This window comes from Thamnophis sirtalis, unplaced genomic scaffold (assembly GCF_051295495.1).
Source record: "Thamnophis sirtalis isolate CommonGarterSnake01/CBP01778 unplaced genomic scaffold, rThaSir2_p1.2 scaffold_5, whole genome shotgun sequence".
Classification (NCBI taxonomy): domain Eukaryota; kingdom Metazoa; phylum Chordata; class Lepidosauria; order Squamata; family Natricidae; genus Thamnophis; species Thamnophis sirtalis.
Genome location: NW_028261385.1, coordinates 108481288 through 108506083, shown reverse-complemented (window position 1 = coordinate 108506083; position 24796 = coordinate 108481288). Strand labels below are relative to the sequence as shown.

The following is a 24796-nucleotide window of genomic DNA, read 5'->3' as shown; positions in this document are numbered from 1 at the left end:
GTATGACTATGAACATCCACATGCACCAAGCCATACAACAGTCAAGTAATTTCTAAATTCCATGGATTTTTTCATACTACAGCAGATGTTCAATGAAGCAAAATAATTAACCAGCAAGGAAATCATTGAGCAGTAGCAGTAGTTCCAAATTAACTTCTACATGTTCCAGTAAAGACTTCTTGTTATTTGAATTAATTACAGGGGACACTATATGGACAAAATGTTTTCTAAAACATGGAAAGAATTGGTTATGTTGTGGTTAAGATAGGGGAGGACTGGAAGAATTCAGCTTCAAGATGTCCTTCTGTTATGGAGGCTCACAGAGTGGATTTTGACAAGACTAGTAGTCTAAACAAGGAGGAGGATAGATAAGGGTGGAACATAGTTAAGTTCATGGAGGAAAGAAAGGACTAAGCACTGATATTATATATTTCTGAACAGAAAAGCAGAAACAGTACACATTTTGGAAACAAATTCCAGGTAGAAGCAGTCATGCCACCTTTTAAAATATTTATCTTGACAGTACATGTTATGTGAATTAAGCATCCAGCACAACTAATATATAATTAAAAAAAATTCACACAATTTTGTCACATTGCCTCACCATTGTAGAACTTGTAGCAGATAGATAGGTTATTTATTATATTTTTATCCTGTATTTATTACTTTATAAGTCAACCAGGGGTGGGTTCCGGATTCTTTTACTGCCGGTTTGCTCAGGGACGCGCTTTGGGCATGCGCAGTAGTGAAAAAAAATGCTTCTGCGCTTGCACAGACGCAAAAAACAAGATGGCAGTGCCTACGGGGCGCCAATAGAACCAGTTTGGAGGCGTGGGTGGCCGAGTTACTATCTACTCATCCGAACCGGTCTGAACCAGTAGGAACCCACCTCTGAACTCAGGGCAGGAAACATATCTAATATTCCTTCCTCCTCCTATTTTCCCCATAACAACAACTCTGTGAGGTGAGTTGTATGCTAAGAAAGACTAACCCAAAGTCACCCAGACAAAAGTGTGTGTGTGTACACTGTATATACAACCTGAAAGACGGCAGTGACAAAAATTATACAGCCAGGTCCATACACACAGACACACACAGAGACACACATGTGTGTGTGTGTCTGTCTGTCTGTCACTGCCCTCTTTCAGATTGATTGTTTAATTTCTCAGTCTAGGCTACATTTCTTAATGGTCTGCTACCCAAGTAGGAGGTCTGACACTTTTTACTTTATGAATCCAGGCAAGGCAAGCTGAGGTTGTAAAGGAACAGAAAAACTGAGAAGAAAAAGGAGAGTATCTATACAGTAAAGTTGTTAATAAAGCATATAATTGTACTACAGGTACTAAATTAAGCTGCGGTCTTATTTCCTCCTTTTCCTTTTGTTCCTTTGCTAAGTCATTTGATGTAACAATGTATTAATGTATACAATTTATCTCTCAGTGAATTAATACTTCTTCCATGTCTAGGTTAAACTTTAGAGTGGCAGAATGAAGCCACTTTCTTGGCTTTGTTGTTGGCCAAAAATAAATCATTATTGGTACATATTTCTGGTAGTAGCCGACATACCAGCTAATAGGCTGGGATTTGCGTCTCTCCACATTCACACAGCATGTTGTTATCTGCTAAGAGCCTCTACTTGAGCATATTGGTTTTACACTTAGGTACGCCAATCCTCAACCTATTCAGAGTCCTCCAAGAAGTATAAGGGAAATCAGATCCTTCAGCCATTCCCTCCTTTAATGTTATTCCTTGCTTAATGGTCTCCTTCCTCCATCTTTTAATTCAAGTTTGTTCTTGTATAACTCTCAAGGTGTTTGTTCTTGCCATAAAGCTGTTCCTAGATCTGAGTCAGCAGGCTTGGGACATATCCATTCAGAGAACACCAAGGGACATTCTCTTGCTTAGCTCTCTTAATATCTGTTGCTACCTCCCTTCTTATCTTAAGTGGGATAATGCCAGTGAGAGGATATATTTTCTCAGTTGTAAGTTTATGACATCCAGTCACTAAGTGCATTGCTTCATTCACAGAGATGTCAACTTGTTTTGTTTGTGCAAATGCACCAGTGGTGGATTTCAAAATTTTAGACCCTCTTCTGTAGGTGTGGCCTGCTTTGTGGGAGTGGCTTGCCAGCCATGTGACTGGGTGGGAGTGGCTCACTTGTAAAATGTGGTGAAACTCACTTAACAACGCTTTTGCTTAGCAACCAAAATGTTGGCTCAGAAATTCTGGCATTTGAAGCAAGCAAGTCTTAAAACTGTCAAGTTACAAGACCCTTGCACTCCTAACGCTTTAGAAAAAAACCCCAGGAGTGTTCAAACTTGACAGCTTTATGACTTCTGGACTTCAGCTCCCATAATTCCTCCTCTCGCTCTTCATCTTGATGATATGCAGACAAGCAGGGGGAGGGAGCAGGAACTGGTTCTAAATGGCACTGTAGATTTGTGGAACCTCTTCTATAGAAAAGGTTATAACTGGCAGGAACCCACCCCTGAAATGCACCCCATACTGGGGAAGCATATTCTGCTGCAGAGACCCTCAAGGCCAAAACTAATGTGGATGGCTGAGTTACAGAAGTTCTGTCACTTCAACATTAGGCAACATCATTTGTGTCAAGATTTAGGAAAGGAACAAGCAGTCTGTGCATCAACCAGCAGGTATACATGCTCTTATCCAAGCTTGAAATATTTATTTAATGCAAGTGAGCTGAAGCCTTTGGGCTAGACTTAGACTTAGAATAACTTTATTGTCACTTTGAATGTACACTAATCGTATAAAATGAAATTTCGTTGCAAACAGCTCTCAAAGGGTCTCCACCTCTAATATACATTACATAAACATGACACAATAAATAAATAAATCAAAGTTATGCATATACCAACATACATTATATGACACAGAGAAACAACAGAGTTGAGTTTATTTAGCTGTTGCCTAATATTACAGAGAAGAGCAACCTATCCTCAATTACAATAAAACCAAAGCAGCTATTTTCTCCAAGGGACCATTAACCACTGGAAAATTAATAGCACTGACCAATTTAAGGCACTCAAACATTTGGGTATTTCCTTCGATGCCTCAATGATCTGGAATGAACAATGAAGGGTTATCAGTGCCTGGGTTCATATGTTTTCAAGTGCCATTCTGTACTTTGACAACCATTAATGGAAATAAGCATGTGTGAGTTGACATGAAAATGTTTCGAGCCAAGGTTCACTGGTCATTTGCTCCATGGTGCACAAATTTCTTACTATCACAACTCATTGAGGCAATTTCATGTAAATTTCTAAAAAAATTTTTTTAGCATAGATGTTTTAGTTTACATGCATATCTAACTTCCATTCAAGATCAGATTCCAAAGTAATTTCATCAGAGCCGTGCATATAGCTTTGTGGGTTGAAATACTAGGCTAAATAATTTTGCTCGCTTTGTTGAGTTATTCAATTCACTCAAATTGCTTGCTTTTATCTGAAAGTGGATTGACTGGACTGTGCTGGGTGCAAACTAAAGTGGGCATTTCCCATGATAATTTTCACATAAATTTCACCTGGTCCAGAGACAGCCTGGTTGGAACAAAAAGGCCTTCGGGACTGACATTCAAGCAGAATTTAACCAAAAATTTTTGTTTGTAAACAGCGGACTCCCTTGTACTAAATACTTAGCCAGCAGTTTTGTGTGACCCAGAGAACAGTCACATTAGAAATGGAAACAATCTTACATACTCTATTGTAATGACCTTTCCACATGATGTGACAAAATTAACTAACAGCATCTCTCTTAACCCAAAGACACGCAAGACCAGAGGACAAAATTATTTGCCTCTCTTAGCTGACAGATCACCAGATCTCTTGATGAGTTGCTAAATTAGTTGCAACTACTATTAGGTATTTAATTGTCTAGCACTGCTGATAATTAGATTTCCAGTGCTGATTTTACTATATAATATGTGCACTTTGGTTTTTATGTTTTGGTCTTTATGAAGCAAACCAATGCAAAAGTAATCTGAAAATGGTAAAAAAAAAAACACCCTACTTAAAATAAGAACATTGTAGCCTTGACATTCTTACAGATACAAATAATATTTTTCCAGAATCTTAGTAAATGCAGTATTGTACTTGGCTAACATGAAAAGAACTGTAATGATGCTGAAATACGGTAGATCCCTAAAAATATCAAAAAAGAAAGTCATATGGAACAAATAAAGATATTATTCTTGTAATCTGCATTGGTAATAATTAGCGCTGGTAAATTACAGCAAACAGAACTGAGCCCTCACTCACATGTTTTTTTAAAGTAAAACCTGCAGTTTATACTATGTATAAATCAACAGTAACTGACTGAATATGTCTGTATTCTGGATTAAAACACTTCATATGAATTAGTTTAGACAGTGTCAGTGCTGCTTGGAAGACTTTTGGTATATTTGAGCCGCCGTTAATGTTGCCTTAATATTTTTTAACAAGTGAAAAATTTCAACAAGTGATGCTTGAAATATGTTGTCTTGATGAAAGTTTGTCTTTTATTATTTCCTGTGTGATCAGTGAGAAGATCATGCAGTATAATCGGATTGATTAGTACCAACTGGGCTTCAACATTAGAAAGTCCTGTGGTTATTCTCAGTCATCATCCTTCACTCAAAAGCAGTGCCCCCAAATGTTGAAACAATTGACTTACATTTTGTTTCTTCAGGGCTGATGTTGATTGATTCCATATGTCAGCAGAACAATGTTGTGATCGCTTTTAATTTGTACCACATTTCTCACTTCTTCTGTTCATCTCTTTGGGAGGGCGCACAAATCAAATACAAAGTATTTAAATAAGTGTAAATAACATATGTTTTTTTTCTTGAAATATATTTAATATACCTAAATACTGCAGGGTGAATTTGGGAAAACTCCATTCTGAAAAGGGGGACAAAGAGTCACCAATGTTTTTATAGCACATTTCTCTACACAATCCCTTGAAGGTTATTCCCATCTTGGAACAGTATTAGCATCTGGGAAGAAAACAAAAAACTATTTTAATAATAAAAAGGTCAATCTGAAAAATCAGATTAATAATTTCATCTGTGGTATCTACTGGATTACCATCACAGGTATGATTTGCCCAAAAAGTAGATGAAATAACCACCCATCAAATGGTGATAAATCAGGAGCAGGAACATGAACGTAAATGAATATTTTATGGGATATTTTTTGAATATATATATATATTTCATTTCAACCTGGAAAATGTTGAATTAAATTTACATTACAAATGGGATCTCTTGGAAGTAGGGCAAGCATATGCTGCTGGAATCAATAAATAGATTCCTCAAGGACGGCATGGTTGGAACTGAGTTTCAAGTGACCATTAGAAATGTCTCAAAGATGTATGCCAAACACAAAAGCTGTGACAGAACTTTCAAGTTCTTAAGAGTCTATTGTTTCAAGTTTCCTAATGCAGAGTATTTCACAGAACTTTCAATGGAAATGCAACACTTCAGATTTGAACCATTTAACTCAAATCTCATTTGATTAATAGCAAAAGAGAGTGTCTGTCTTGGAACACTACCCAAAGTTCTTGAAGCAACCCACTTACAATAATGTTGTGGCCCTGGTGGGGAATTATGATGACCATGTCCCATGATAAAAAGGTTCCTGGGCCACACCTCATCTTCTCTTAATTTCCTTGGGGACTAGTAAATCAGCCATTCTTGCTTTGTCTCGATGAGATTTTCCCTGCCATTTTAAAATTCTTCCTATGTTTCCTTTCCTCATTCTATAAGAAATGTTCTAGGTTTAATTCAGTCCTATTAATACTTTGAGAATTTCAGGCAGCAATACTGCTTCATAGGCAATAAATGAGAAAAGAAATGAAAGTGGGTTTTTTTTCCCCCTGCACAATTGTGGTTGAAACTTATGCTGTGGCGTGCAGGTGACGCCTCCTCCTTGAATAATGTTGGAAACAGTCAGGAAGAATATGAATAGCCTAGCCAAATGTTCTTTTATTTCTGAATGTACCAAGATTCCCCCCCCTCCCCTTACTGCCTCATTAAATCTCTTTGCCTGGATGGGATATTGGATTTGACCTTCAGCAGAAGGAATCTTTTTGGTAGGGACAGAGGAAAGATATTGCAATAAATAATTAGTCCTGCCAAGTTTAATAGGTGGCCCTTGGGGTTAATTAATCAGACAATTGAGGTATGCTTTAGCTCTTCAAACACTATCATGAAAAAGACAAATGCAGACATGCTATTGTGGGTAGCAATAACGATGGCTGTTGAAACTCAAAATCAGCAGGTTCATATTTTGAATTCTGCAGTGCATGATGAGCCCTGACATTGTTGCAACCAACATAAATATCCTCATAATTCAAATCAAGATGAAATGTCAGTTAATTTAAAGTATATTTTCTGCTCATGCAACTTCTGTGTGAATACACATTCACATTCTCCTGTCCTAGCACATGCTCTTGTGTTGATTATTTTATCTCTTTAGTCTTTGATAGAATTTAAAATGCTCTATTGCCAGGCCTGTCTGCAGTTCATTATTTTACTACTCCCTTTTAGTACTTCTTTGCCAAAGGAACCAATCTGATTGAAAACAATGGCTCTGAAATATAGATGTCAGTTATGCTGAGCTGTATGCTCTTCTTGGTAGTTCTTTTTCACTAGAAAAGGTTAGTTAATTTGTATTTGATATTTCTCTATAGTGCAAGCAAAAACCCCTCCTGCCCTCCATTTTCCATGTATAAAAGCTAAAATTGGGTATGTCTTGACATTGAGAAAATGTCAAGACATACATTTGATCCAGATGTTGAACCAAAATATTGAACTCAAGCCTTTGAGATGAGATAGTTTAGCAAGCAAAACTTGTAATTTTGGGGATGACATTAGTTTATTCTACAGTTCTGGTCCTAGGATATTTCAATCATTGCTGAGGTTGCTCAATCACAAGTGGCTCAGGATTTCATGTCCAACAGCCAGCTGGTTCAAACAGCTTCGAGCCTTAGGCTTGCAGTTCCATTACATTTGATGTAGGATTATCTTGGGTGAAGAAGTGGTAAATAATTCACTTTTGGATTCACAAAGCTCAGTGGATGTGGTTCAGCCCGGAGGCCTGATCATTCCAGTGGTTCCCAAACTGTTCTAAATGGTCTTACTTATTCTGTTGCTGCTATTATTGAAACTTAAGATATTCTATGGATTATAGAAATGAGCTGGACCCATTCTGCATCAACTCTTGAGTTTAATGTAAAGCTGAAAGCAATGTTAATAGTAAAATGAGAATAAGACCAAGGATAAGAGTCCTGGTGGCTCAGTGGTTTTAATGACATGGAGATGGTCTTCGCTTCAGCAGTTTGAATCCTAGCAGTGAGCTCCCTCTCAGCTTCTGCCCACCTAGCAATTTGAAAGCATGTTATATAGGAATAGATAAACAGGCACCACTTTAGTGGGAAGACAAGCTGGTGTGCAGATGGTTAGGTTTCTGATGGTGCTGGACCGTCTCAGTTGCAATGCCCATTAGACTTTGGTGAAGGAAGTGGGCCCAGGATAACATTACAGGGAAGTGCTTGTCTTTCTTTATGGTGCAGAACTAGCTCACTTCCTCTGGCATACTTTAGAAAAACACAGAAACATGAACCAGACAGGGCTAGAAGCCAAACTACTTCTCTGCATTGGCATTGTAGTCTCCTAGCTAATGTAACATCATTATAAGCTAAAAAATAAATAATAAATAAGACTAAGCATAAATTAAATTCCATTTGGAGTCATATTTTATGGTAGAGAAGGCAGAAATTAATACTTGCTATTCTGCTTCCTGTGATAGTTAAAGCATCATCTGCTCCAGTAGGTATATAATTTTAATTTTATAAATATAATTTTATGTCATTTTATTCTATTTTACATATTTATGTATTTAAATTATATTGTATCTTATCCTATAACTATTGTATTTTACCCTACTCTTATTTTAAATTGTTCATATAGGATTTTATTGGTGATATGTTTTTAAACCTTGTGCTTTGATATGGCCTATAGGCTAATCAATAAAGCTTATTATTATTATCTGCTCCAGTAGGTGACATTAAAGAATCTAAGTGCAAAAACCACTCCAAACACACATTTGCTCCCAGGACAATGAAACAGAAAGGAATTGGAGGAAAAGCAGATAACATCTAAAATGAGAGAAAACAATCTACATTTCTTAGTCTGATCCAATGGTGGGTTTCAATTTTTTTTAGAACCTCTTCTGTAGGTGTCGCCTGCTTTGTGGGAGTGGCTTGCCCGCCACGTGACTGGGTGGAAGTAGCTTGCTGGCCATATGACTGAGTGGGAGTGGCTTGGCGTGGCCCAACTTGTAAAATGTGGCCTGAGTGGGAGTGGCTTGGCGTGGCCCAACTTGTAAAAAGCACTTAACAATGCTCTTGCTTAGCAACCAAAATATTGGCTCAGAAACTCTGGCATTTGAAGCACACTAGTCTTAAAGCTGTCAAGTTACAAGACCCTTGCACCTCTAACCCTTTAGAATAAAAACCCCAGGGGTGTTCAAACTTGACAGCTTTAAGACTTGTGGACTTCAACTCCCAGAATTCCTCCTCCAGTCATGTTGGCTCAGGAACTCTGGCATTGATGTCTGCAAGTCTTAAAGTTTTCATGTTACAAGACCCTTGCACCCCTAACCCTTTAGAAAAAAAACCCCAGGGGTGTTCAAACTTGACAACTTTAAGACTTATGGACTTCAACTCTCAGAATTCCTCCTCTCACTCTTCATATTGATGATGTGCGGACAAGCGGGGGGCGGGGGAGGGAGCTGGAACCTGTTCTAAACGGCACTGTAGATTTGTGGAACCTCTTCTATAGAAGAGGTTAGAACTGGCAGGAACCCATGCCTGGTCTGATCCTAGTATCTGGTGATCAGTGGAACTCAGCCAGAAAAGGCCACAAAACAAAAGGTGTCATTTTTTTTCTAGATAGGCATGTGTCAAAAAAGCTGTTAAAAAAAGATACCACATAGCTATTTCAGATATTGGGAAGATGATTTAGCAAGGATAACCCTATCCCCAAATGGAACAGTACAGTTTTGTGATTTTAAACTGTCTTTTTTTCTTGTTTTTTCTTTCTCTTTTTTTTCTTCTTTTTTGTAAGCCTTCGGGATTGGGCGGCATATAAATTTTAATAATAAATAAATAAATAAATAAATAAATAAATAAATAAATAAATAAATAAATAAATAAATAAATAAATTAAAAAAAATATCTTCCCAATGTCTTTAATTTCTAACTCACACAGAATGCTTGCAGTGCACTATAGAACTGGTCTACTCAGAAGCCCTCTTGAGTTCAGTCAAACGTATTGTGAATCTTAAGTGATCTAGTATCTAACAACCAAAGCAACTCTAAATTTAGTGAATTGCTCTCTGGAGCCTAATTGCTTAAAATGGAACATTCAACATACTTAGAGTTATCAGAATTATTTTAGAAGGCTGTATCTATCCAATATTAGAAAAACCAGTTAAATGTTCCAAACAGATAATTATTATCCTTTAATTTTCTAGATTTCTGACATATCTGAAAAACTATGATCTGAGCTTTTGACCATCAAGAGAGTCCGAATTCTAAATCACTGCAGTGAGTAACCATGTTCCTTTATCTCCTGTAAAAAATTGTATTATATATCTGCTTTGTATGTATTTTCCAACAAGTGCATGAAATTCCCCAAAACTTTTCCCCATAATTTTACCTAATGAAATTTTAATTTCCTTTTTTTTTCAATCAAAAGAGCATTACAGAATTCAAATGATCACTTTCAGCTAAAAAAAAATCTTTAAGGATTAACAAGCCATACCACTATATAATTAGACAATTAATTATACATATAACAAAGTATCATAATTCAAATGATATGTCTTCAAAAATGTGTTCTATACTGCAATTATTATTCATTCCTGTTGTCTTGCAAGTTAAATGTTGCTTATTAAATGGTTAAGGTTAGGGTATTTGGGTAAATCCCTGCCAACAGTTGTTTAAGCAAAATATATATTACATTTAGATATTACTGAGTAATATTGGATAGCAATAGAGTAATACATTAAAGAAAAGGATGAATGGTAAGTGTTTTAAAATCCTTTTCTTATCTCTAACTATTTGCTATTATCCTGTGTGCAGGAATAAAATAATAGAAAAAACAGAAATGACTTTGGGGTATTTCTTTATTCGCTCATACCATGACCTTACAGTTCAGCATGCAAGTAGCCTTCTGTTTCAATAATTCATTTGCAATGCAATGTCCAGATACCTTCAGAGGGAGGAAGTCCTGTAAGTAACCTGGCCCTGTGCCATTTAGAGCTTATAAGGCGATTATCACCACTCTATAAGCACATTGGAAGAAACTGGGAGCCAGTTTACATAGCAGCAGCTTACATAGCCAGCAGCTTACATAGTAATGATGTAATATGGGCAAACCAAAGAGTGCCTAGCACTTTGTGAGTGGTCTCTGGATCAGTTATAACTTTCAGAAGGTCTTCAAAGGCAGCCATGTAAAACACATTACAGTGATCCAACCAGAAAATGATCCAAGTATGACTGAGCAAAACTTCAGGTATGGATGCTTAACAGATGCAATTGGCATATAAGATATATCTATGCAAAGACACCCCTTAGTCATGGCTGTCACCTGCTCCTCAAGCAGGAAGTGCAACTGAAGAGGACTCCCAAATTGTATACCAGCTCTGTCTGGGGAAGTGCTTCCTTATCAAGAGTAAAAAATAACACTTCACCAGAACTGGGGGGGGGGCACCCCAAGTAAAAACCCATCTTGCTATGTTGGACAGGATCCACTTCTTCCCCATTGAAACCTTCATAGCCACCAGGTCAGCATTGAAACAGCATCAACTCTCTGCCAGGAATGGAGATGACATACAGATGACATCATCCAGTGGGTACACACAGATGTTAGAGGAACAGTGAGAGATCTAAATCCTGGAGTACCCCTCGTTGTAGGGTCTTAGGGATAGACCCTTCCCTCCAAAATCCTGAGTGGAATCACTGACAGGGGAAAGAGAACTACCATAAAACACTCCCAGTTCTTGGAGACAGTTTAGAAGGTTGTCCAGCATTATATCCTGCCTTCTACCCAAGCTCAAAATTCATAGTTTAAAATGAGCATTTAAAATAAAAATTAGTGCTAGCTATAGTTTTGTGTCTGTCTGAATTAATCATATCAATTACCATTAGTCTGGATGGCTACATTACACTTATAGAAGATTAATATTTGTTGTTCTATTCTCCACGAGTCAATTTTTTTCTGATATCTAGCTTGATTGATTGATTGATTGATTTAGTTTATTTGTATGCCGCCCTTCTCCGGGAGGGACTCAGGGCGGCGAACAACTCGAAAGGGGAAAAGGGGATACAAACACAATACACGTAATTAAAATACACAAGAGTCATACAGCCATACAAGTCGAGAGGGGAGGGGAACACATCAACCCCAGGCCTGCCGGCACAGCCAAGTTTTGACGGCTTTCCGGAAGGCCTGGAGAGAGGTGAGGGTCCGAATCTCCGCAGGGAGTTCATTCCAAAGGGCCGGAGCTGCTACAGAGAAGGCCCTCCCCCGGGTGGTAGCCAGATGGCATTGGCTGGTAGACGGAACCTGGAGGAGGCTGACCCTGTGCGATCTAATGGGTCTATGGGAGGTAATTGGCAGCAGGCGGTCTCTCAAGTACCCAGGTCCAATACCATGAAGGGCTTTATAAGTTACGACTAGCACTTTGAAGCGTATCCGGAGACAGATCGGTAGCCAGTGCAGCTCGCGGAGGATAGGTGTAACGTGGGTGTACCGAGGTACACCCACAATCACTCGCGCGGCTGCATTCTGGACAAGTTGTAGTCTCCGAATAGTCTTCAAAGGCTGCCCCATGTAGAGCGCATTGCAGTAGTCCAGTCTTGAGGTCACGAGGATGTGAGTGACTGTCGCGAGTGCCTCCCGGTTCAGGTAGGGGCGCAACTGGTGCACCAGGTGAACCTGGGCAAACGCCCCCCTGGTCACAGCCGACAGGTGATGTTCTAAGGTCAGCTGTGGGTCCAGGAGGACTCCCAAGTTGCGCGCCCTGACTGAGGGGCGTAAATTTTCACCCCCAGCCTGAGTGATGGAGTACTGGCCAAATTCTTGGGAGGGAAACACAACAGCCACTCGGTCTTGTCTGGATTGAGTACAAGCTTGTTAACTCCCATCCAGACCCTGACAGCCTCCAGGCACTGGCACATCATGTCAACCACTTCACTGAGTTGGCACGGGGCGGACAGATACAACTGAGTATCGTCTGTATATTGATGGTATTTTATCCCGTGCTGTTGAATGATCTCACCCAGTGGCTTCATGTAGATATTGAACAGAAGGGGGGATAGGACCGAACCCTGAGGAACCCCATATTTCAGGGGCCTAGGGGTCGGCCTCTCTCCCCCAACTAACACCGACTGCGACCTGTCCGAGAGGTAGGAGGAGAACCACCGAAGAACAGTGCCGCCCACTCCCACCTCTCGTAACCGTCACAGAAGGATACCATGGTCGATGGTATCGAAGGCCGCTGAGAGGTCAAGGAGCACTAGGATGGAGGAATGACCTCCATCCCTGGCTCTCCAGAGATCATCGGTCAGTGTGACCAAAGCGGTTTCCATGCTGTAGCCAGGCCTGAATCCTGACTGAAAGGCGTCCAGATAATCGGCTTCCTCCAAGGACCGTCGGAGTTGAGAGGCTACCACTTTCTTAACAACCTTCCCAATGAAAGGGAGGTTGGAGACTGGCCGGTAGTTGTTCAAACTAGCTGGGTCCAATGATGGCTTCTTCAGGAGGGGTCTCACCACCGCTATCTTCAGTGCCGGTGGGAAGAAGCCCTCCCGAAGAGAAGCACTCACCATCGCCTGGATCCAGCTCCGCGTCACCTCCTTGCTGTTCGCGACCAGCCAGGAGGGACACAGGTCCAGTACACAAGTGGCAGTACTCACCGCTCTGATGGCCTTGTCCACTTCATCAGGAGCAACAGGTTGAAAGTCAGTCCAGAGATGTTGTTCAAGACCTTCCCCTGGTACCCTGGCTGGCTCTGCGCAATTGGAGTCCAGGTCCATCCGAAGCCGAGCAACTTTGTCCGTGAGGAACTGGACATATTCCTCTGCTCTACCTTGTAAGGGGTTATCCGCAACCCTCATATTTAGGAGGGAGCGGGTCACCCTAAACAAGGCGGCAGGGCGTGACTCAGCAGACGCTATCAGAGCGTCAATGTGATTGTTCTTGGCTGTCCGTATTGCTGATAGATATGCTCCGATGCAGGTTTTCAAAAGTGCTCGGTCTGACTTGGATTTACTGGCCCTCCAGCGGCGCTCTAGGCATCTCTTTTGGCGCTTCATCTCCAGGAGGTCCTCGGTGAACCAAGGAGCCCTCCTGGATCCACTGCCGTGGATCGGCCGTAAAAGCGCAATCTGGTGGAGAGCCTCAGACGCTACTGAGTTCCAAGTAGCAACTAAGGTCTCCACTGGACTGTGGGCGAGAGTATCAGGCATAACGCCAAGCGCCGTCTGGAAACCCTGAGGATCCATAAGATGCCTGGGGTGGAACCACCTAATCGGTTCTTCCTCCCTACAGCGGGGGATTGGTCTCTGAAAGTCAAGCCTCAGTAGGAAATGGTCTGACCATGACAGGGGCAAGATCTCACTACCCCTCAAACCAAGATCCCAACTCCACTGCTCCGAGAGAAATATGAGGTCGAGTGAGTTGGACCTTGGATTACTTGGGTCAAGCCCATGGCTGTCATGGAAGCCATGAACTCCTGTGCTCCATCAGAGTGTTCACCGAGCAAAGGCAAGTTGAAGTCCCCCAGTATCATAAGTCTGGGGAACTCAACTGCTAGCTCGGCTACTGACTCAAGGAGCAAGGGGAGGGCTGTTGTCACGCTGTTGGGAGGCAGGTACGTCAACAACAAGCCCACTTGACCCGCAAGGTCCATCTTCACCAGCAAGGACTCACACCCGACAAGCTCTGGAGCAGGGATCCTACGAGGAACTAAAGACTGTCGGATAACAATGGCCACTCCTCTGCCCCTTCCCTGGGGTCGCGGTTGATGAAGCACCTGAAAACCCTCTGGGCACATTTCTGTGAGGGGGACTCCTCCCTCCGGGCCTAGCCAGGTTTCAGTAATACATGCCAGATCTGCCCCCTCGTCTATAATTAGATCCTGGATGAGGGGAGCTTTATGAACCACAGATCTAGCATTCAGTCAGTCACAGTCATACCATGCACTCCCCATACACATAAAATATAAAACTTGAATAAATTTTTTACCAATATATAAAAATTAAGATTATGATTATGAGCCTGCGCAGTCCAGCCAATTGTATAGTCCAAGGAGGCCGGGGGATAATGTCCAAGCCTCCCGAAGAACAGATATCCAAAGTCCAAGGATAGTGGGGCATAGAATAGTAGTTCACAATAGTCCAGAGCAAAACCAGGCAGGCCTGAAAGTCAAGTGGGCTGTGGGTAATAAAGAGTAACAGCGAAAGTTGTAGGGCCAGCCACAGGAGACGGCAGCCAGCAGCACTCCCTCCCATCGGGGGCAAAGAATACCCCGGAGCCAGGGATAACCCCACGGTAAAAGGGGGAGAAAACCCCACTCCCGGCTGTACCGTGACACTACCCGTGGAAGCAGCCCATCGGTAGGCCATCAGGCTAGCGACCCCACCCCCACCCCCTCCCTCGCCCTAATCCTAACCTTATCCTAACTATATTTTAAACTAACCCACCCTAAAGTCTAACCTAGCCCTACCCTGTCCCTAGCCTGACCCTACAGCGGCACAAACAGCAGAGGAGGCGTCAGGCAATCCCGGGGAGGTCGGGGCCCCACAGCAGTCACCGATAGCCACTTCCACGGCAGCCAGACGGTTTTCAGCCTGTTCTTCCAGGTTCCAGCAGGTGTCTTCGGCCCCGGTGGTCGGGGGGTCACTGCCCGCCTCTTACCACAGGTGGCTCAACAAGGTTTGCAAGATGATAAAGCCCACAAACTCCACAGCATCCAGAAACAATAGCGTTATCAAATGGCCACAATGTTCGCAAGTGGCCTCAATAGTTCTAGCAGTTCTCAGCAGCTCACACGGAAAGGCTTAGTTCTCAGCAGCTCACACAGAAGGCTTAGTTCTCAGCGGCTTCAGCATTCCTGACAGCCATGGTGCTCTCAGGTAGCCACGATGGTTGTAGCAGTCAAAGGAGGGGACCCCCTCCCAGCAGCTGGGCTATAATGATCTTTCAGGCGCCGCTCACATCAATCGCGATGCTCCCAGCTGGTCTTAGAGTCCCAGTGAGCAGATGACACCTCCGGCAAGGTCTCCCAGTCAGCTGAGCCGCATTAATTTCCACAATGCCAGCTTCAGCGTCTTCAGCGTCTTTGGCGTCTTTAGCACCTTTAAACACAAACAGTTCGAAAGCAATATCACCTCACACACCCCAAGCACTCCGAGCACTCTCCACCTTAAGCCCTGAGCACTCTCCACCTTAAAAAAAAAGCAGGGAACACCTGAACTCAGCTCGATTCCATTCGGTTCCACTCGCTTCACTCCTGGAGCTCGCCGTCCGTGCGGGGGGGTGGGAGGAGGAAAGACGCCCAATATTCAATAGCTATCTCCTTCATAGGTCATTTATAGGACAGCTATCTTCTAACTGTTTATAACTTTCTAACTGTAAATAATATATCAAGGAACTGAGAAGTTGACTTTAAATGAATTAAAAAAGTAGAATTGAGAGCATAATTTTTATGCAAATGATCACAAATTATGTATAATATTAGCCACATAAGATCAGAACACAGAAAGAAAGACCTCTTTCTATAATTTCAAAAAGCTGGTGAATTTTTTTATACAAGTTATACAAGTTTTCATCAAATTTATTCTATGGAGAATTTGCCATATGGACAGCTATGAACAACTGAAACTTTGAAAATATCATAAAATGTTTAGTTATAGCGGTACAAAGACTAGTGTTTTCAGATCTTTTTCAAACAAGATAAATAGAGAACCAGTGTTAATTGAGAATATACTTCTGTATTCTTTCTTATTAAAATTGGTACATAATAACTAAATTTAGGATCCTATAAACTTGTCACTCAGCTGTTATTTCAAGCTACAGAAAGATACATAAATTAGGAGCTTATTTATTTCATACATGTGGAAATAGCATAAAATCTCATCCTGAAATAACTACGAGCATTGCACTAAGACTACTCAATTATTATATACTAAATAGTTTATGCTATATAATGTCACAAATGGTATGTATTATACCATTTGCAGTACAGCAATTGAGGTATATGGGTTAATGTTTGTAAAAACTTCAAAACAGTTATGGGAAAATAGACAAATTTTAAATCAAGTTGAGAATGCTCCTTTAATATATTACATTAATAATACCTGCAAATGTAGCAATATGAAACATAACTGCGGAGAAGTAATTACTAATCCAGATGGACCTGATCTAAGTGCTGCATTGTTACATAGAGAGCTTTTGAATATTTTCATTTAAATTGCAGAGCTTCTCAATGATTTAATGAAAATTATTTTGTAATCTTTTTTATAAGAGATGTAGACATGCACTAATTAACATCTCTATATAACTGCTTAAATATGTATTTGTAAAAAGCCCATACAGCAAGATTGTTTAGCAAGATGCAAATATTTTAATAGAGCATACTAGAGATTTACACCTTTAAATTTGTCTAGCGTTACAGGCTCAATTGCGTTAGCTGTGATAAGTACCAGGTAGAGCAATAAGAAAGTAAATTACATTCAGTACCAACATCTCCAGAGAAATGAGTTCCACAGAACAGATTTATGATGTATATTTGGTAAAAATTATTTTACAGTGAGATTGTATACCAAGGTTTTAAATGAACTATATGAGATGAGAGATTATTTTTTCATTAAATATATATAAATTATGTTTGGATTTCATCTTACTGTGTGAGCTTTAAGTTTTTTAGAAGGTGATAAAATGAATATCCTCAAGAAAGTTTAAAGTGGGTTTGCTGCTATTTTACATTTTACCAGTGGCTATGATTTTTCTTTATAGTGACCCAGTTTTTGGTTAAATGGTAACTGATAGCTGTCTAGTTTGTAAGACATATGTAACTACAGTATAGTATTAGTGAAAAAAAATCATGTAATCAGTATTAAAATGAATATTTAATTTAATTGTTAACAATATTTTTATGCCATCCATATCTCCAGATTCGGGTTGCATACAAAAACAGTTTGATCTATAACACATCATAAAAGATAAAACCCATCCCCACCACAGATTAAAGTAACTCTCTCTCCCACCAAAAATTAATTTAAAAACATATATAAGAAGAAACAGGCAGACCAGTCACTATACGAAATTTCAAAAGCCCATCTACAATCGCAGTTATGCAAATGGCAGTATAATTTCACCTACCAGTGAAACATCATCCTTAAAGAGATAACTTGACACTCTTTCACGAGGCCTTGAAGACATGGTTCTGCCAATGGGCCTGGTGACCCTTGAGTGACATGAAGCTCATTAAGTGGCTCATTTGATTCTTCTTGCTGCAGGGTGGGGGAGTTAACTGTTTTTTGTATTGCAGTTTTATCCTTGTAAACCACCCAGAGTCACCAAGAGTGAGTTGGATAGCCATATAAATTTTCTTAAATAAATAAATAAGCATTGGTGATGCCCAGGTTTTTGCCCACCCTTAGATATAGAAGCTGGTAGGGTGACTTAGGGCCAGTACTGCTTTTTGAGCCTTAAACTAGGATATTGAAAACCTCTATTATTTGGCATAATAGCATTGGCATGATAGTAAGTCCAAATTATTTTTCAGCTGGTCCCAGCTTAGTTTGGGAAATGGAATTCATTGCTGCTTTAAGATCAGTAAAAGTTGAGAGGAGAGAGATACATATTTTACAAAGTGAATTTGTCAAAGATATGTTGAAGTATACAGTACTGATCAGTCATGGCCAGCTTGTTCCGCAAGCAGATCTTCCTGTTTCAGCCAGTTTCCAAATTTTCATTGCAAGTATCTCCCATTGAGTTTACTGAAAACATTGAAAAAGCTGATGGGTTCAGCAGAATCAGTTTTACTGTCCTTCGTATACATTGACACAGGGATAAGCTAGTTCCCAGTCACTGAAATGCATCCATATTTGTTGATGGCTGTAAAAAGGGACACACATCATACTGCTTTACTTTTAGTTATCTCGGGGTTGATGGAGCATGCTGAACCACCTCTACAGAGTTCGTTGAAATGTTTTTTTTTTCCAGACTTCTCTCAATATGTAATTCTTTAGATGAAGTGGACCATTACTAGAGTGTCCTATTGTGATGCACCTAAAAAGAATTGGGTTCTTTGTTGTAACATTGGGATTAGGGAAAGCTCTAACTGCTTTTATCTCCATTTTCTTTTGCTTAATTAGCTGCTTATAGCATTGCTTCTGGCTAAGTAGGTTGTGTGCTATTGTCATTAGACTGCTGGATTTATGTAAGTTATATTAGCCTCTTTTTAAGCTTCTATGCATTTTGCACCAAACATGATTTTGGGCTGTTTGTGGTCATTACGTAGTATTATCAACAGGTAGGGTTTTTTTTAGAATTCCTGCACTAAGTTATATTATTCTAAGAAATAATGGCATACCAAAAACTCACCAAATTCCATTTTTTCCCTTGCTGCCTGAAGATAGCAAGAGTTGAAGTTTGATTTATTTAAAAGTACCATTTATAAATTAAGAGAAGACTGACATAATTTATATTCAAGAAAACTTTATTCAGATAAATCACATTGCACTCATCACATCAATATTTTTACTTTTAAAATTTGAACGAATACATTGTTTAAAGGAGGTAATTTCTATTTTACACAATGTTTAAGGAAGAATTTAACCAATGTAGAATAGAATGGAAATTATTACTTTCTTTGATTTTGAAACTTTTTTTAATTCAGTCTTAAATTTAACTTTTGACATTTTTTCTCCCACGTCGATGGCCAGTCAGTAGTCCATGTTCCCTTTCACAAGTACTACAATCAAGCCAGATACTTCCACCCTAACCTGCTATTTTATTTCTGTTTCTTAAATATAAAAATATTGCAATTATAAAATTCATTCTGCTCAGTTCAGTTCACTAAACTACCAAACTCGTGTTGAACTTTATCTGTCTTGCCAGGTAAAGCTACTCTATCCAAATTAATGATATACACCAATCTTAGAAGAATTTCCTCTATCACTGCATTCAAGTCATTAATAAAAATACTGAAAGACATCAAGCTGACCCTTGCAGCACACATTTGATAATTCATCCACACTGATGAGCTCTCTTTGAATACACTTTTCAGGCCAGCTGTGCCTGCATATAATAAATATGTCTTTCAATCCACATTTAACTGGCTTACTAATCAGAATGTTATGGGGTACTTTATAGAACTTCAAAGAAGGAGTTCTGTGTGTGCCTTGTTCACTGCCACATTCCAAGATTGAGTCACAGATGTCTTTTTAATTAAACTAACAGCTCCATATGTTTTCTTGGGAAGCGGGTCCAGCAGCATGAGAATTTTTTTTTATTGATTCAGACCACAGTCCATGTTTATTATCAACAATGACTGTCTGCAGAAGTCCAAGTTTTAAGACTGCAGTTTTTACTAAAACTAGGGAACCTGTAGAGTCTGGCATTAGACTAAACACCCATCTCTTCATCTTCTGAAGCCTTAGTGAGATTTATAGAGCGAGTAGTGGTAGATTTTATAATGAATATCTTTTGATATTCAGAATATATTTTGATATTTAGAACAGAGATAAAAATACTACAAATTTGTGCTTATTCCTATTCCTGTTTGTTTTTGTTTGTTTTTTGGTAAACAAGCTGCTAGCAAAAGCCTTCTGAAGGCATTTTTTAAAATAAGACAGCAATTGCATCCTACTAGGAATTGTACACACCAGTCATTGCAAGTATTTGTTGTCTGAAAACACTGCAGAAAAAAATGAGCATTAGTTGCAAAATGAGCAGAATCATGATAATATATTTAGCCCCATAATTCAGTTTATATACATACTAACTCTGTTTTAATAAAGAATTTTTGGAATTGAGATCATGGGTTATCTGAAACAGACAGTTATTCCTCTCTGCAGATTGCTCATGAAGAAGAGTCTGGAATTTCCTAGAGAGATCAATCCTTAAATATGTCATTTATTTATTTATTTATTTATTTATTTATTATTTATTTATTTATTAGACTTATATACCGCTTCATAGAGCTTTCAGCCCTCTCTAAGCGGTTTACAGATTTTTTTAGCAAATTGAGTCAGCAAATTGCCCCCACAGTCTGGGTCCTCATTTCACCCACCTCGGAAGGATGGAAGGCTGAGTCAACCTTGAGCTGGTGAGATTTGAACCGCTGAACTGCAGATAACAGTCAGCTGAAGTGGCCTGCAGTACTGCACCCTAACCACTGCGCCACCTCGGCTCGGCTTTCATATCATTCCCAATAGATACATAATTAAACAACAAAAGTCCCATCAATATTATTTCATGCCACTTTAGATGATCTCCAATTTGTTTTTGAGAGGTATTATCCTTATCTTCTCCTTTGTAGACTTTAACAATATTGCTTTTATGTCATGTTCCAAATCAAGGACTAAATAAATTTTCAGGGGCAATTGGCAGATATATTACATTAAATGTGAACAAGTGAGAGGGCTTTTTCAAGAACTTTTTAAAAATTCCATAATTGGCTTCACTGCGATAGTGGCAGTTTTGTAGTGTCCATTTTCAGTCTTGATAATTTCCAGAAACTCATGTAATTTCTGTTCTCCAAACTGATTGTGGCTGACAGTTGACTTTCTTTCTATATTCCCCCTAATAATTTACTGTCTGAATAATTGCACACACTTCCTCTCAAGAATCAACTGATAAGAGGGAATATAAAGAGTTCAATTTGCTACTGCAATTAATACTTTTGAAAGCTATGCTGTGGTAGAAGTCTTGGATTTAAAGAAAAGAGCAATACATAATAGAGCAATTTTTGCTCATTTGCTCATTTAATGGGTAAATATTCAGTCATGGGCTGTTTTCTTTAATTCAGATTAGATTTAGATTTAGATTTATTTTATTTGTATGCCGCCCTTTTCCGGGAGGGACTCAGGGCGGCGAACAACTCAAAGGGGGAGAGGGAACATAGAACACAATACAAGTAATTAAAATAACCAAGAATTACACAGCCACACAGGTCGAGAGGGGAGGGGAACTCATCAACCCCAGGCCTGCTGGCACAGCCAGGTTTTAATGGCTTTCCGGAAGGCCTGGAGAGAGGTGAGGGTCTGAATCTCCGTGGGGAGTTCATTCCAAAGGGCCGGAGCTGCCACAGAGAAGGCCCTCCCCCGGGTGGTAGCCAGATGGCATTGGCTGGTGGATGGAACCCGGAAGAGGCCGACCCTGTGTGATCTAACGGGTCTTTGGGAGGTAATTGGCAGCAGGCGGTCTCTCAAGTACCCAGGTCCAATCCATTCAATCTGTTTTGGAGAACAAAAAATGGGGCAGGTATGAAGTTGGGATCCCAACAAACAAATTTGCATTGTGATATTTGTGTGCTGAATGCAAACATTTCAGAGGGTTTACTTTTCATGCTACGCCACACTTTTTAAAATTAGGACTTCTTGAATAAGCTATCCATCCATCCATCCATCCATCCATCCATCCAATTTATTTGCCACCCTTCTCATGGTTCAGGCAACCCTGAGGGACTTAACATTACTACATTAATGCATGATACTAATTTTTAAACAAGAATTTCAAAGTCAGTGAGGTGTAATTAAGATGTTGGACTGGGACTGATTATAAGTGTGGATTGATTTCCATCTTTCAAGTTATGGCAGTAAATAGTATACAATAAACCACAACCTAAGTTTACTTTGATAATTTTAGTTAGCATATTATATATATTTTAAACTGATATTTAAATATTTCACAGAGAATGCATTTTCAGATGGATATCTGGCATTTTCTGACCTTTCATAGTTTTAAAAAGATGTTAAAAATATATAAATTTGTGACTCAGTTGTGAGTTTACCTTATCACATTTTCTCATAAGGCAGAATGGGAGAGAGGTAATGCAAAGTTGCTTTGCTCACTTCTCAAATGTCTGAAAAAGCATTTAATGCAAACATAAAAGACAGAAAATATCCTATGCTTTCTCTCTTACTGAATATATTTTTTTCTACTGTCTCAATAGAAAATACAATCACAAAACGAGGAGCAGTTACAACAGCAATATGGACTTGAAGAAGAAGAATCAGAGAAAGCATTTAGTAAAACTTTTATCTTCTGCAAAGCTATCTCTTTATTAATGATATTGCTTCTAGGATAAGGTTAGGCAACTTTTTTCACTTTCTAAAAACATTGGAACACCTTGATTATTGGATTGCAAGTTCCTCAGTAGCTCAGTTGCTTTTGACTTTTCATGACTCAATGGGCATTATTTTATCAGAATTTTGTACTAATACTATTTCTTTGAGTTCTTGAAAGCCTCTGCTTGGGTCATCACTGATTGTATATATAATTACATTATTTTTTTGTTGGGGCTATTTTTTTTTTGACTGATTTTTACAGAGCCAATTTGATGTGTACCAGGCTAGAGACCACAAGACAAAAGAGTTCTAGTCTCGTCTGAGGCATGAAGCCAGTGCATGACTTTGAGTCAGTCACTTTTTCTGAGACCTACAGTAGGTGGAAGGCAATGACAAACCACTTCTGAAAATCTTCCCAAGAAAACTACAGGGACCAATTCAGGAGTAACAGTATTTCTGGTCTTCAAAAAGGGGGAAGGAAGGGTTTGTAAATACTTGCCTGCACACCTGTATGATAAGAGAAGGAATGTAGTAACCAAAACAGACTAGTTTAGTCCAAAGATGTGAACCGTTTGTGAATTTTTACACTCTTTGCTTCATTATAATATTTTTAAAAAGCCACTCCTCAGTATTAAAATGAAGAAAACATGTTACATGCTAAAAATATAATAGGATAGACAAAACCTGGACACAAACGTTAGATGTGTGAGTTTGCATTAACCAATGAATATTTTTCCTTGTTTTAAAAAGTTTAAAAGGTTTAAAGTTATACATAAATAATACTAAACTGCCACTCTTGGTTAAGAGATCAAGGAGGTATCTATCCTCTTTGCTTCTGTGCGGAAATAAAAATCTTTTAAAGCCTTCCCAGCCTCAGTGTGGCTTGGTTCAATGAATCAACCAGGCTTTTAGTTAACACGGGTAGTTGTCAGGAGTCAATACTGACTTAAAGGAGATGCTCAAACATTGATTTTTATGAGGCTTGTGTCCAATTATTCTTGCCTTCTCACGATAGGTACAAAATATCTAGCTTGGACTTCATTATTAGTACTTTTTCTAATGGTTTGATTTCATCTAGAATCAAATGATTAGTCCTTCTGCAAGAAGTCCAAGATATTCTCAACCTTTTTTGTAACACAATTCTTGTTTTTGATTAAGCCTTTCTGATACCACAGCTTTCTCAGCTTTCTGATAGTACAACTTGGAAAATCTTGGTTTTGACAACATGTTCTTTTATCAGTGTGATTTCTCTGCATTTCAGTAGTATTTTGAGATCTGTCATAGTATTTCTCCCAATCTCTGTATTTCATGGCTGCAGTCACCATTTCTGTGAATTTTTAAGCTTCAATATTGAGTTCTTATAGTCAATTTTTATTATGGGGTGTTTGCTCTGAGTTGTGAAATTAAGGCAAGTACAACTTTAATGATAAGTATACAAATAATTCTCTCTGTGATTTTATGGAGAGAAGCATTTGTAGAAAACACTACAAGAAAACAGAAGCTTAGAGAAACTTCTGAATTCAATGTTTAAGTGTCATCCTTTTATAAGGTTGCCAAAAACAGATTCTAATTCAGGAGCTTCGAAAAGGATCATTAAAGCAGTTTTATCATTAATGCTTTTGATTCAGCTATTCTCTTGTTCTTCATTTATGATAGGCATTCTATAATAGTTTGTTTTATTTTAATGGATTATACTTGCCAGTTATTTTATAGGTTTGTTTTAATGTTAAAAGTTTTCACTATATTATTTAATTGTAAACTACTTGAGAGCCCCTTAAAGGGAAAAAATAGGACATTAAAAATAGAACACACAGCTTTACACAGCTGAAAGTCTTCACTGGAGATTAATTATGCTTTCCATAAATTAAGAAATAAGCAGTTTGTAAGATATCTTAGGTTCTAAGTACAGATAATATTCGTGAAAGGTTACCTAGTAATAGCTACAAAACACTCAAACTCTCAATTTGAATAGCTCCCCAAATACTTAATAAATTTATTTACCTAGAGAATGCGGCTATGAGACAAATTATCATATAACAATCCTTACGGTTTAGCCCCACATTTTTCAGCTAAGTTATTAAGAGATTCAATATCTCTATCATTCTGACCATACTAGCTTTCTTATATGATTGTATGTCTCCAACTGATTGCTGCCCACAGTATAAGGAAAACTGTCTTTTTGGGGGGGAGGAGGGAAGTCTGTGGAATATCAATGAGCAAATCCTAAGCATATCTGTATGCATCTTTAAAAAAAAAGTCTGCTGCAGAATTTAGTAAATATGCTGAGGATACTTGCAATAGCTGCATTGCTGTTACTTTTACCAGTAATTGGCATTTCTCAAATAGTATGAAAATGCCAGCTGTCACAGCATCTTGGCCTTGTTGACAAGAGGTCAGGTTGAAAAGCAACTTCTCAACCTAAATACT

General features: G+C 39.0%; 1 long non-coding RNA gene across 1 annotated transcript in view; it reads left to right on the top strand.

Annotated features, from left to right (window-relative positions):
- Positions 1–24796, top strand: part of LOC148045538 (uncharacterized) — a 110026-nt gene that overhangs the window by 71630 nt on the left and 13600 nt on the right. The window contains exon 2 of the long non-coding RNA XR_015696601.1: positions 9538–9610. This is a non-coding gene — a long non-coding RNA (uncharacterized LOC148045538). The remainder of the gene's footprint in view (positions 1–9537; positions 9611–24796) is intronic.